This window comes from Asparagus officinalis, chromosome 10 (assembly GCF_001876935.1).
Source record: "Asparagus officinalis chromosome 10, Aspof.V1, whole genome shotgun sequence".
NCBI classification, from domain to species: domain Eukaryota; kingdom Viridiplantae; phylum Streptophyta; class Magnoliopsida; order Asparagales; family Asparagaceae; genus Asparagus; species Asparagus officinalis.
Genome location: NC_033803.1, coordinates 12,571,637 through 12,585,335, shown reverse-complemented (window position 1 = coordinate 12,585,335; position 13,699 = coordinate 12,571,637).

Here is a 13,699-nt window from a genome sequence, read left to right as displayed (position 1 = left end):
GAAATCTCCTCATTTGTTGCATATATTTAGGGGGAGCTCATAGATAGGGGGAGCACCTATCTATAAGCTTTTTTATTTTTTATTTTTGCTCTTATATAATGGTTGATTGTCATCATCAAAAAGGGGGAGATTGTTAGCCCTTATGTTTTGATGATGTTCTTACAACCACCATTATCGGTACTAATGGCTTATTGAGTATAAATGTAGTAAATTCATTTGTCAAGCTCGTTAGTGCCATCAATGGAGGATGGATGGAATATATGCTACAACGAAGATATCCAAAGGAGGAGGAGGCCAAGAGATGAAGCAACGTTATTTCAAGAACGTCAAATTCGATTAAAAGCTTCATCCGATTCAAGCTATATCAAAGCTCAAGTATATTGCTCTCTATATGAGGATATTAGCTTTCTTTTGTTTTTCTCTCTAGTGCTAGAATGTAGGCAAAGAGTTACTGAGTTTACTTGAAGCTATTGGGAATCACACACACGTTTTTAAACTTGTGCTTTTAAGCGTTTTTCACAAAATACTATTTTTCACAAGTTTGAGTACCTATCTGCAAAATTCTTTTTCCAAGCAGTTTGTTTTTAGTATTAAAAACATTTTACAAAGTTTCAGAATTTTCAGAGGTCAAATGAATATTTTGGAAATATTTCAACTTGGTCAAATAACCTGATTTCAGAATATGTCAGAAATCGGTCGACCGGTCCGGGGGGGGGATCCGATGACCTTTCTTCACTATGTCTCCAGAGTGTCGTCGGTCGACCGATACGGTCGACCGAATTTCTCATCACTTAATCGGTCGACCGTTCCGGTCGACCGATGAGTCTCTGGATGTTTTGTCAAAACTCCTTAGCTGCTGGCGGTCGACCGATTTTTTCGGTCGGTCGACCGAAGGTATTTTTCGGTCGACCGATATTTTCTTCGGTCAACCGATTTTTGCCTCTGTTCAGCCGCGACTTTTTTAAAACGGTCGTTTGCCTCGAACCCTGTGCTTTCACTTGTTAGTGATTGGCACAGTCTGTGATGAGGGTCTGAAGAAGAGATTATTATCTCATTTGGGTAGATTTGTTTTTTGTTTTAAAATGATTTAAACTCTCCTATAAAATCCCCAGACCTCTTCTTCTTCCTCTAAGCCCTAACGTTTGAAAACCAGAGAGCTTTTTCTGTTTCCTGAGAAAATTTTCAAAACTCTGTTTTTCTTTCTGTTTCAAGTGTGTTTCACTTCCCAGCTTCAGTACTCTTCTCTTTGCTATAGGGGCTTGTGTAAAGAGAGGTTCTTGCTTGCTTTTTCTTCTGCTGCTGTGTGGTTGAGATCTGTGGAGATCTACTGTGAGGGAGTGTGATCTGTGAGATCAAACTGTGTAGTGAGAGAGAGATCTTGTGGGATCGCTGTGTAGACGAAGTTCCGGCTTCCAAACCGGATGTGTTAGTGGATTTCTCCTCGAGAGTGGGGAGCGGGGACGTAGGTCAGCGGGCCGAACCTCGTTAACACATCGCGCGTCAAGGATAACGATTCCTAACTCTATCTCTTTCTATTTGATTGCACTTCTGTTTTGTGGTTTGCTTGTGCTGAGTTTTAAATTGCATATTAGAGCCTCTTGACCCTAATCACCCCCCCTCTAGGGTCCAACACACCTGACGAGGTTTGTTTGCCAGACGAGGTTCGTCCATCTGACGAGGTTCATCTGCCTAACGAGGTTCGTTCACTTTGCTATAACTGCGGCTTCATCTTTGGCGAACTTCATCTTCAATGACGAATTTTATTTCTAGGCGAACTTCGTCTTTTGATGGGTAAGGCGTTGTTTGTCCTATTGAACTGAGACAAACTTCATGAACTGAGGCTGAGGTTCGTCGTTGTGACGACCCTCGTCGTGCTGGTAGTGAGGTTCGACTCTCCTTCGTTTCTTGGCACTTTTTAGTGTCTACATTAACATGCAAGGTTCATGCTTTTATTGTTGAGGTTGTTGTTTGGTTGTTGAGGTTAGGCTTTGGTTGTTAAGGTTATGGGGTTGTTGTTAAGGTTGTTGGTTTATCCGCAAAGTTTACAGAATAGTTGTTATGTTTACTGGTTATTTTCAAAAATGCTTATGTCTTGTGTTTTTGTTATGTAGAAAAAGGGCAAAGCCAACTATTACGTTGCGGCCCATCGCCAGCTTCAGTACCTATCATGACTTCATGCGAACTTTGGTGCAGCATATGGAGCCAAGGCACTTTGCGGCCTATGAAAGATAGTGTATTCAGACACTACGTCCATTTTGGCCCACCTGGTGTCGATCTTCCCACCTTTTAGCACATTTTGAGTCAGTGGGACAAGAAAAGGAAGAAATACGTCTTCACCGATAGGAATGATGGAGAAGAGATCGCCTGCTCATTTAACCTTGAGTGGGTAAGGGAGCATACATGGTTCTCCAATGAGGGGCTTCATGTTGACCATAATCAGGATAGGAAAAATAGGATTTGGTCAAGGTTTTTTTAACAAACCCGAGGCCGAGGGTGCCAGCAGTATAGCTCCCCCCAAAGGAGGCCCACCAGACGCAATGTGGAGCAACTGCTCTTGAAGCTGGTACTATCGGCTGATCGCCGAGATGTGAAGGACTTTGTCCTGCGACAGATCCTCTATCAGCTGAGCATGATTTGGTGTCCAAGCAGTGTTTCCGGTGTTCCTAGGCATTTATTCAAGTACGTCGACAACATCGAACAGGTCAATAACACTGCTTGGAGAACCTATATATTCAGTGAGACATCTGACGCGATAGAGAGGGCACTGAAGGGTCCTGAGCCAGGGAAGACGACTTTATATCTACAAGGGTGTACCCTGCTAGTTTGTGTAAGTAATCATGTCTTTTATTACTGATTGTGAAGGTTAGGGTTTAGTTGTTAATGTTACAGTTTTGTTGTCAATGTTACGGTTTGGTTGTTAATGTTACGGTTTGGTTGTTAATGTTACGTTTTTATTGTTAGGGTTACTTATTAATTGTTAAGAATAAAGGTGTTTGTTAAGTTTTATTTCTCTAACGTGCAGTTGTGGTACTATGAACTTACCGGCATCAAGAAGCTAGCAGTTGGATTTACGGTGAGGTCTCCCCACACAAATTGGGTGAGACTTGGAGAGGTTGCTGGTTCTTAGATTGGCCACTGTTGTAGCTAAAGCAAGCAAAGCTACGATAAAAGCTTCCACGGTTACATGGCCAATTTCAAAGAATCAAGGGCGGTTTGTGGGGGAAGGAGCAGGGGAAAGAGGAAGAGAAGATGAGAGAGAGAGAGAGAGAGAGAGAGAGAGAGAGAGAGAGAGAGAGAGAGAGAGAAAGGTACCGACTGGAGTAGACACCGGCAGGGCGCGTGACCTAAGACACCTTCTTCACAAGAAGAAGAGGGAAGCAGAAGATGACATCCCAATTGATACAGATGTAAGTATTTAGCAGTTGTGAATTTATTTGTTTTTAATTAATTAATCCTTTTAATAATACTTTATCTGTCCATTGCATAGGTGATGCCACAGGATATTAATGAAGACGCCGAGCAGCCAAATGAGGCAGTTGAGAAAATAGAATTGCCTCAGCAAGTGATCTCCTGAAAGAGCATCGCGTCAATGAACCAAGCATTACGTCGTGATAACGAGAATAAATTCAAGGGTATGATTACTGCCGACCATGTAAAGATAAGTGCTCTTTCTGTGAAGGTGGCTAACCTGTCTGCTCAAAATAGAAGGCTGAGAGATGAACTAAGCGAGGCACGATCCAGAACCCTCTCTGTATATAAGGATAAGAGGCATACAGGATTGGTGTTCGCTTCATTGATGGAGCCGAAAAGTTGTACAAATTAGATGTGGCTTGCAATTACGTTTGCGTGTTATGTTTAAAGATTGATTGTTAGGTATATGGTTTTTTGTTAAGGTTAAGAATTTATTGTTAACTTTATGGATCTAATGTTAAGGTTACAGATTTATTTCCAAGGTTAGAGATTGATTATTAATTATCTGGGTTAGTTGTTAGGGTTATGTAACTGATGCTATGTTTTTTTCGACAATGAAGTACCTAAGCTCATTTGTTTATTTTTTGAATCAGACACTTCACACACCGTGGGTGGCATTGATATATAGTACAAGGGGGATGTTAATCAATCATTATTTAATGAAGCTAATAAGGAGAGTGAGCACCCTCCAATAGGGAGAGCCCCTCCACCATCATTTTTTCCTGATATCAATAAGGAGAGTGAAGATGCTCCGCCAGAGGAAGTACCTCCACCAGAGGACTATCACATTGAGACGGCTTTTGAAGCAGAAATAAACGAGGGAGAGAATGTGTCCAAGCCAGTGAAGGAGCTGCTAACTTGTACAGGTCAACTCGCTTTTGCACTATACGTTAGAGATTGGTTGTTATGTCTACGTATTGGTTGTTAAGTTTTTGATTATTTATACTCTGAATATTTTTAGAAACAGACACTCAACACGAGGAACCTGGAAGGGAAATAACGTCGGTGGATGATGTCCATTCTGCAGGACATGATACGGAGACGCAAACTTGTATAGGTTAGCAACTTTTTCAGCATATGTTTAGGCATCAGTTGTTAGGGTTACAGATTGATTGTTAAGTTTAGATAGATGGGGCTAAGTTTTCTCAATATTTATACTTCGAATGGATTGTTTGGAAACAGACGTTCTAAGAGAGGACACTGGGAGGGAAATAAAGCAATCAGAGGATGCCCCTCCACCAACACCTGACACATCAATTGAGGACGAAGATGCTCCTCTTAGGTTTTCAAGGGCTTTGAATAAGAGAATGAGGGTTGCAAAGGGTGTTGGCCTTCTTGTTTTGATGATGTTTAACAAACAATTTACCACTAACGTTGTTTGTCTAGTGTCTGTGGTTTTTTCATTTATTATAGACAAACAACAAGTTGGAGGATGGATGGAATAGAGCCTCAATGATCATATTCAAGTGGAGTGAAGCCTATGCATTCAAGTCAAGATCCAAGTTTAAGCTTCTTCTGCAATGTTTATCAAGAAGAGCTTCATTGAAGATCACAAGCTTTGGTAAATTAGTTTAGGTGTTATATTATGTGTGTTCAATACTTCAAGCTCAATTTCATACACACACACACACGTTTATTTTGATTTATCGTTGTTTTGGATTATAGACTTATTAAAATGATGCTATATCTTTTATCAATTCTATAAACCTATTGTAAAGTGTTTTGAAACTTGTTTGGAATGAATTTGTCAAAATCAAGTTTAAACAAGTTTTGTTCGTGCATGTTTAAAGTTCATGTTCGTGCATGTTTTTACAAAACAGATGAGTTTTCACAATTGGGAAATACAATTTGAAAATTTTCTTTGTATACATGTTTATATTCATATATACAAACATTTCCCCAAGTTTTACTAACAATTTGAAAATTTTCTTTGTATACATGTTTATATTCATATATACAAACATTTCCCCAAGTTTTACTATTTTAGACTTGTTTTGTTATTTTCAATTGAATTTACAAAAACGAGTTTTCAGCAGTTTTTCAGAAACTGTATATCTTTGTTAAAAAAAGTTATTTCTCACAAATGGAAAGTGATATTTCAGAAATTATTTCTCTGACATGTTTATATACATGTTTGGAAACTTACCTCAAAATTTCATGATTTTTGGATTTTTTTTACTGTGCCCAATTGATTTTACAAAATCGTGTATGTCAGCAGATTTCGGAAACTGTATATCTGTGTTCAAATAATTATTTATCACAAATGTGAAGTGATATTTAAGAAATTCCTTCTTTGAAATGTCTTTATACATGTTTATATACTTCCCTAAAAACTTTAATAATTTTTAAAGTTGATTTATTATTTTTAATTGATTTTACAAAACCAGATACATAAATTTCCAGAATGCTGGATTTTGGGGTATTTTGGTCTTTTCACCCGATAACGGCTAGAAACGGCTAGTTTTTGTTTTGGGGTGTTCTTGGCTGATGTTTTGGGTTGTTATAATTACCCCATTACATTCAACTCTCACACTAATAAAGAGAAAATTTTTAAAGAGTTTTATAAGTTTGTTTAAGGGTTTCTAAGTGAGTTTAAGAGTTTGGTTTGTGAAGATATTTTCACAAGGGCTTGAGGAGATAATCTTTTGGTGTTTAAAGCTTTAATTCATCTCCCTCTCTCTTGTCATCCATTGGAGAAGTTTTCTAAACTCTATATCTAGCTTTATATTCATTTGTTTAATTGTCATTTATCAAAGCTAGTTTTTATATTGAGTTTAGATTTGATTTTTCTCATTGTTACACACACCCACTTTGAGCTTTTAGTATTTACATACATAGTATAATTAGGGTTGTGAGAGATTGTAACATTGAGTTGTGCTAAATTGAGTTCTCATCTATTGTAGAGAACAATTTATTTGTATTGTGAGCCTAAATTGTGAGATCACATTGTATTACATTAGTACACCGAGAGGAGTGTGTGGTGAGAGACGGGGTTGTCCCAAGAGGAGTGGCGTCGGTAGTAAAAGCCTAGAGAGAGGTAGTAAATCTGAGCACTTGAGGGAGACACGGGCTAGAGACCAACACTTAAAGTGATAGTTAGTGTGTATACATTGTGAGTGTTGTAGAGTTTTCGGTTAGCTAGAAAACCGAGTGTGTAGAGTTTTCGGTTAGCTAGAAAACAGAGTGTGTAGAGAAGTTCCGGCTTCCAAACCGGGTGTGACGATAGTGGAGATCCCCTCGAGGTGAGGAGCGAAGACGTAGGTCGTGGGGACCGAACTCCGTGATCATATTGATTGTTTGAGTTTGTCATTAGCGTTCTTTTACATTCATGCTTATTGTTTATATCGCCTTTGTCATTTGCTCTTAGTTTATATTGTCCACTATCTTGTTTATCTTGTTTATCTTGTTTATGTTTATATCATCCTTAGTTTCATATCCTTGCATATATATCTCATAATATATCTCTTTGCTAGGATATATCCATTTGTTCATATTGTTTATTCTTGCACATAACTCTTGTATATCTATCTTTATCCATTTGTTCATATTGTTTATTCTTGCACATAACTCTTGTATATCTATCTTGCAAGAATAATTTGTTAATTAGTTTTAATTGACATAAAATCGGATTAGATTAGCATAAGACCCTATTCACGACCCCCCTCTAGGGTCTAACAAAGGGGACACCCGCGAAGGTGTCCGCTGCTGCACCCCTTAAAGGGAAGAGATACATAAGAGTGGTGAAGCCTTCCAAGTGGGTAGTCACCCCTTACACTGAGGGGAAAAAGAAGAAAGAAAAAGATAACATAGGGGACAAGGCTATAGTAGAAGTGGCTGGGGAGGAGGAAGAGCAGGTGTAGGAAAAGGTAGCAGAGTTGGCGCCTGCTCGGCTACAAAGTGACTCCTACTCTATCTGGGAAAAACACATAAGTTCCCCTATGAGTTCAGAAGAAGAAATGTATAGGAATAAGCTGAACGAGGGGATTCCCTTTCCAGAAGGCTTCATCATCAAATTTTTGGGTGGTAAAGACACATTTGTACATAATTATAAGATGTCAGCAGATGTTGTTGCACTGCTGACGGAAGAGGAGAAAAAAAGCTCTCAACCATTTTTGCATTTGTAGATGTAACAAGTAAGTATTTACCTCATATCATAAGTTTTTACTGCTTCGCTTTTAAGGTTATTAATTAGTTGTTAGGGTTCCTCCTATGTTAATAAGGTTACGGGTTTGATGTTAAGGTTACGGGTTTGATGTTAAGGTTACGGATTTTTTGTTATTGTTATTGATTTGTTGTTAAGTTTACGGGTTTGTGGTTAAGGTTTCAGGTTTGATGTTAAGGTTACTAATTTGTTGTTAAGGTTACGGGTTTTTTGTTATAGTTATTGATTTGTTGTTAATGTTACGAGTCTGTGGTTAAGTTTACTGGTTTGTTTTTGCTGTTAATTGTTAGTTGCTAACTATAGTTTTTGTTTTGTCCATGTTTGTAGTGTTATTAAAGCGTACATAGGACAAGGGGGTCTATTACCTGGCTTGAGATCCTCAATATATTACGCGGTGGTCGACTGGATGATGCAGTAAGATTTTTGATTGGTAATTATTGATTAGCATATTTAACAATACTATTATTAATTACTTGTTTTCAACTTATTATAGCTTGTTGATACGCTGTTGGATTTAGTGCGTGAAAGTCAGAGAGAGTCGTCCAGTAAAAAATTTGGAGTGGTCCCTGTTTGGTTTTGTGTAAGTTTATGTCTAACGTGGCGTACTCCTACCTATCTGTTGGAATCTATTTTAAAAGGAACCTGATCGGGTTAATTCTTTATTGCAGCACCAGATACATGTGGCGAAACTAGAATACCAAGAACTTTACCAGATCTACATCAAACACTTGGTCGATGCAGGGTGTACTAACCTCTTATTTCCCATTGTCTAGGGGGATCATTGGCATCTACTGGAGTTTGATGTAGAAAATGATATTGCAGGCATTACGACTCCTTAAAGGAGAGATCTAGACATTAGGAGTCTGTGCTCGATATTATCAAAGCCTTCAACTACATTAAACCTGGCTTCGATGAGAACCAATTGCGCAGCGTATTCGACCCAATCAAAGCTCCATGCGAGGAGTAAAAGGGATCGTAAGTTTTCCAGAACCCTAGTTGGAATTCAATGTTGGAAACTGGTTGTTAAGGTTACGAGTTTATTGTTATGTTTTGTTTGAAAGCAACAGTGGTCTCAATGGAGGATTGTTTTTGTGTGCATGTATGACTGTGGGATCTACATCTACCAGTTCGTAAAAGCTATTATCGAAGGTAGAGATGTCCTGCACGTCACGCCCATAGAGCATAACACATGAGTGGTACGTGCGAAGCTAGCAGTGTATTTACTATATTGAAGGCAGAAAGAGGAAAGAAGATGCGGGAAAACTTGACGATGATGACGTTGAGATGTAGATTTTTTTGTAAATGATATATTACAATTCTTTGTTAATAACAATATACATATAAATATTATAAATATTTCGGTTAACATCGCAAAGATTTAAGCTAATCAACAAATCCCTAAGCATAAAACTTGACAGCAAACCCATAACATTAACAACAAACCCCTACGCATAACAACAAGCTCATCTGCAAGCCACTTACATGGGGCCAACCGGTAATTCAGGACAGTTAAGATGTAACCCTAAAAAACCCTAAGCTCAACAACACAACGCGAAATAAGCCCAACCTTAACAGCAAACCCATGAGTTTAACAACAAACCCATAGCCATAACAACAAACCCCTAAGCATAACAATAAACTCAACTGCAAGCCATGAACGTGATGTTAAGTTTACGATTTTTAACTTAAAATTGGTTGTCACGGTCACCGAAATATATTTGTTGTCAAGTTTACGGGATTGTTGCTAAGCTTATTTGTTGGTTGTTAAAGATCGTGACTGTGATCAAATTGTGTACCGGTTGCCAAGTTTATTAATTTATTGATAAGTTTATGATTTATTGTCAAGCTTATAAAATTGTTGTCAAGTTTATGGTTTGGTTGTCAATCTTATCGATTTATTGTTATGTTTGGTGTTGTATTGTATAGTTTGTGGATTTATTGTTAGGTTTAGCTCGTGGTTGTCAAAGATTAAAATTAAAACACAACCCGTAACCTTAACAACAAAGCCAAGAATTTAACAAAAAACAACTAAAGAACTATAAGTTCAACAACACAACGCAAAATAAGCTCATTCTTAAGAACACACCCTCAAGGGGTAACCTTAACAGCAAACCCACGAGATTAACAACAAACACGTAAACTTAACAACCAACCCCTAACCTTAACATCAAACCCATAGCTATTTACAATTAACAAAGGTATAATCATTCCGAAAAGTGTATCATAAATTAATATGTTGTTAACAACACATATCATGATCAAGTTAAGCAAAACATAATGGAATTTACAATTGATGATAACCTAGGGGCCGACTGCTCCTCCCTCGCTCCCCTTGTTCGAAGCGCAATCGTGAGAGAAACCCCGGTCGCGAGGAAGGGTAGACCCCCCCAACACCTTAGGCTTGGAGAAATCGCTGTCAGAGCTCTTTCTCCACCATCATTTGCCTATCGTCCTAAGTCACTTCAATCAATTCCGGGTCGGCTCGAGGAGGCTGCGTACGCTGGCTCTGAGGTTGGTCAACAACCATGTCGATGGGACTAGCCTCATTGTTCGCCTGATGCTCACAGTCCTGACCTACAATCTGAGTGATGACGAAACCTTCCATCAGGCTCCGGTCTATGGGAGAGGTGTAACGAAACCTAATCCTCTTAGGGACATCTAAAAATTCCTTGATCTCTAGCAGCACCCTACAATCTTTAAAGTTTTTTTGTGTGTTGACGTCAGCAGAACAGTGATTGGAGGAACTCCCACTCCCATAGGTGGTAGTTGAGATTGAAGAGGTGGACCCTTGTATACATGGGGTTGGGCAATGTTCTTAGCCTAAGGTCCTCCCTCCAAAGCCTGAATCTACCCACGAATGCGTCAAAATTTACCAGGCTGAGCTTGATGGCTTGATGTAGTAATTCATCAGAAGGGAATTTAACCATGAAACTATTTGCAGATACCCGCTTGATCTCATAGGTCCAATCCCAGACGTTGAAGCGATACCCTAGCATCTCTCTGAGCTCCTCCAAAGATGGTAGGCCCAGCTCAAGAGTGAGGAGAGCGAAGGTAGAAGCTCCTGAATGTTGCTAGTGACGTTATCTGGCACGGGGAGCAATCGTGGAGAGGTGCTTTCTCTCAGACTATGAGGGCAATCCCGGGAGATATGCCCTGAGCCATGGCAATGGATACAGGCATTATCATCGTGAGACATGATCTTCTGGTTTAGGAAACGAAGGGGGTGTAGTTGATAATGAGGTTGGGAAAGGGAGAGAAGAGTTTTAAACTTGTTCGCAAACCTGACATAGAGAATGGCGGTGATGGGAAGATTGATGGCTGCGTCGTATGGTCTTGTCATTGAACAGGCGAAGGGAAGAGGGTAATTGCCACATGGTAGCTGGGAATAGCAAGGAGCCAAGTGATAATACTGCCTGTCTTGGGAACATAAGCTACTATGAAATGCATTTAATGCAGAGAGAAATCGAATCTATCATACGAGGTTTGCCTGTTTGACGAGGTTCACTCGTTTGACGAGGTTCGTTCGTTCGACGAGGTTTGCCTATTTGACGAGGTTTGCCCGTTTAACGAGGTTCGTCCAACAGACGATGTTCGTCTGATTTGCTGAGATGTGACCCTCACGTTTCGTAGTTACGCGTCTATTGATTACCTCGTATTCAGGAGTTACTGCATGCAACAGTTACAATGACATTTAGAGCAATTTAATACATTGATGTTACAATCTTAATTGCCATTAAGAACCGTAACAGTCATATTAATTGCGAGTGACTCTTGAGCTGGTCTTAGAGGCATATAAATAGCGCCCTTAGGGAGCTCATGGAAATACTCACGCGAGCTTGGAAAATGAACGTCGGATCAAGGAGATCTTGACGTTGTTACTGTTGTTGTACTACTGCTACAGAAACTGTGCCCATAGGAACTTGCCTTGAAACCGAAAGGTTTTAAACTGAAAGGTTTTGAAATCGATGAGATCTTTGCCTTGATCGAAAGGTCTTATAGATCGATGAGATCTTGACAGTATTGGATTGACGCACACCATAGTACTGTACTGTTGTTCCTGGAAGCAGTTTGACCTTGGGATCCTTGTACCAGAGTAAGCCAAATATTGCTTTAAGCATAGTGTTTCACAAACGCACAGCAGATAACTTGAAAATATTTAAAATTACATCACATCATCTTTCACTGTTTAATTTCAGATTTAACCACAATTTCCAATAATCTTAAAGTAATATTTCTGAACTACTAATGGATCATGCGAGAACTCTTGGAGTGGATTGTCTTAAGTTAGAGAATTTTGACGGGTCCCACTTTAACGCATTGTGTCAAAAAGTGATTTTCGGGATGCAACTCCTAAAAATCTAATATGTGGTTTCTGAGGAGAAACCTGACTTTGAAGAAGACTCTGAGTCTGAAGCATCTTGGGCTAAAGATGATCATTTCTGTAGGAGTTATCTCCTTAACTGCCTGGCTGATCATCTGGCACATAGATGCTTACACCAACAAGCCCTCTGCAAAGGAAATCTAGAATGCTCTGGAGGAGCAATACAAGGATGAGGAGAAGCTTTCTAAGTCTCACCTCATTGACAAGTTTCTAGACTTCAAATTCGAAGACGACACTGAGATTTTGCCTCAAGTCAAAGAGCTCAAAAAGCTTGTTATGAAGTTGAAGGATGAAAAGATTAATCTTTGTCAAACCTTCATTTCTGGAGCAATTGTCAACAAGCTTCCTCCATCTTGGATCCACGAACATTCGAAGAAGGAAAAGACAAGTGACTCTGTCTGATTTGAAGAGGTTTCTTTGGATCAAGGACGAGATTCGAACTCGCACGAAGAATGAGCTTCTAGCTAAGCAGAAGGCGCCTGCTAACATGGTGGCTGCTAACAATGAGAAGGGTATCAGTTCTTCTTCTAAGAAAAAAGTCCTTTAACAAAAAGAAGAACCATAATCCAAAGAACCTGAATGTTCATAAGAAAGATTTCAAGAAGAGCGGCAAATGCTTTAACTGTAGGAAGCAAGGACATTTTACCAAGGACTACAAAGCACCAAAGAAGGGAACAACACACAATGTTAATCATGTTGATAATTATGTAGTTATGCTTTTCCAAGTGACAACTCCCAACAACGTCTCTGGTTGGTAGTTAGATATAGGTGCCACATGTCATGTCTGCTCCAACAGAGATTTGTTCTCTTTCTATGTTGCTGCCAAAGAGAACGTATCAATGGCTAATCGTTCTATGGTTCCTATTCTTGGAACTGGGACTGTGGTGCGGACTCTCTCTTCAGGGAAAACTCTCACATTAAAAGATATGAAACATGTTCCCTCAATTGCCAAAAACTTAGTTTCTGAAAGCCTGTTGTTTGATGCAGGTATGAGGCTGGATTTTCAAGGAGGAAAGGCTGTGTTATCATTTAAGAAAATATATTTTGTCAATACATATCGTACTAATGGCATGTATAAGATCAGTACTATTGTACCCAACTCAGTTGTAAATGAAGTATCCTCTTCTGCTTACTCCTCTATATTATGGCACAATAGGCTAGGACATGTAAATTATAGAAAATTGTCTAGCATGGAGAAAATAGGATTACTTCTAAAATGTGGGGATAACAAACCTAAGAAGTGTGAAGTCTGTGCACAAGCTAAGCTGACAAAGAAGCTCTTTCCAAGTGTCACAAGGAGCACCAACCTATTGGATCTAAGTCACTCAGATACTTGTGATTTTAAGAGCTTCGCCACTCGAGGCCGCATGAAGTATTTCATCACTTTCATTGATGACCACTCTTGCTTCTGTCACGTCTACCTGCTAAAATCTAAAGATGAGGCCTTCAGCAAGTTTATCAAGTTCCGGACTCGAGTGGACAAGCAGCTTGGACTTTAGGTGAAAAGACTCAGGGGCGACAGAGGAGGAGAGTACCGATCTAAGGAGTCGGAGGCATACTTCAAGGAGCAAGGAATCATTGCTGAAACTACTGCTTCGTATTCTCCGCAATCTAATGAAATTGCAAAAAGGAAGAATCGCACATTGACCGAGATGGTGAATTCAATGCTAATCACATTCGGTCTA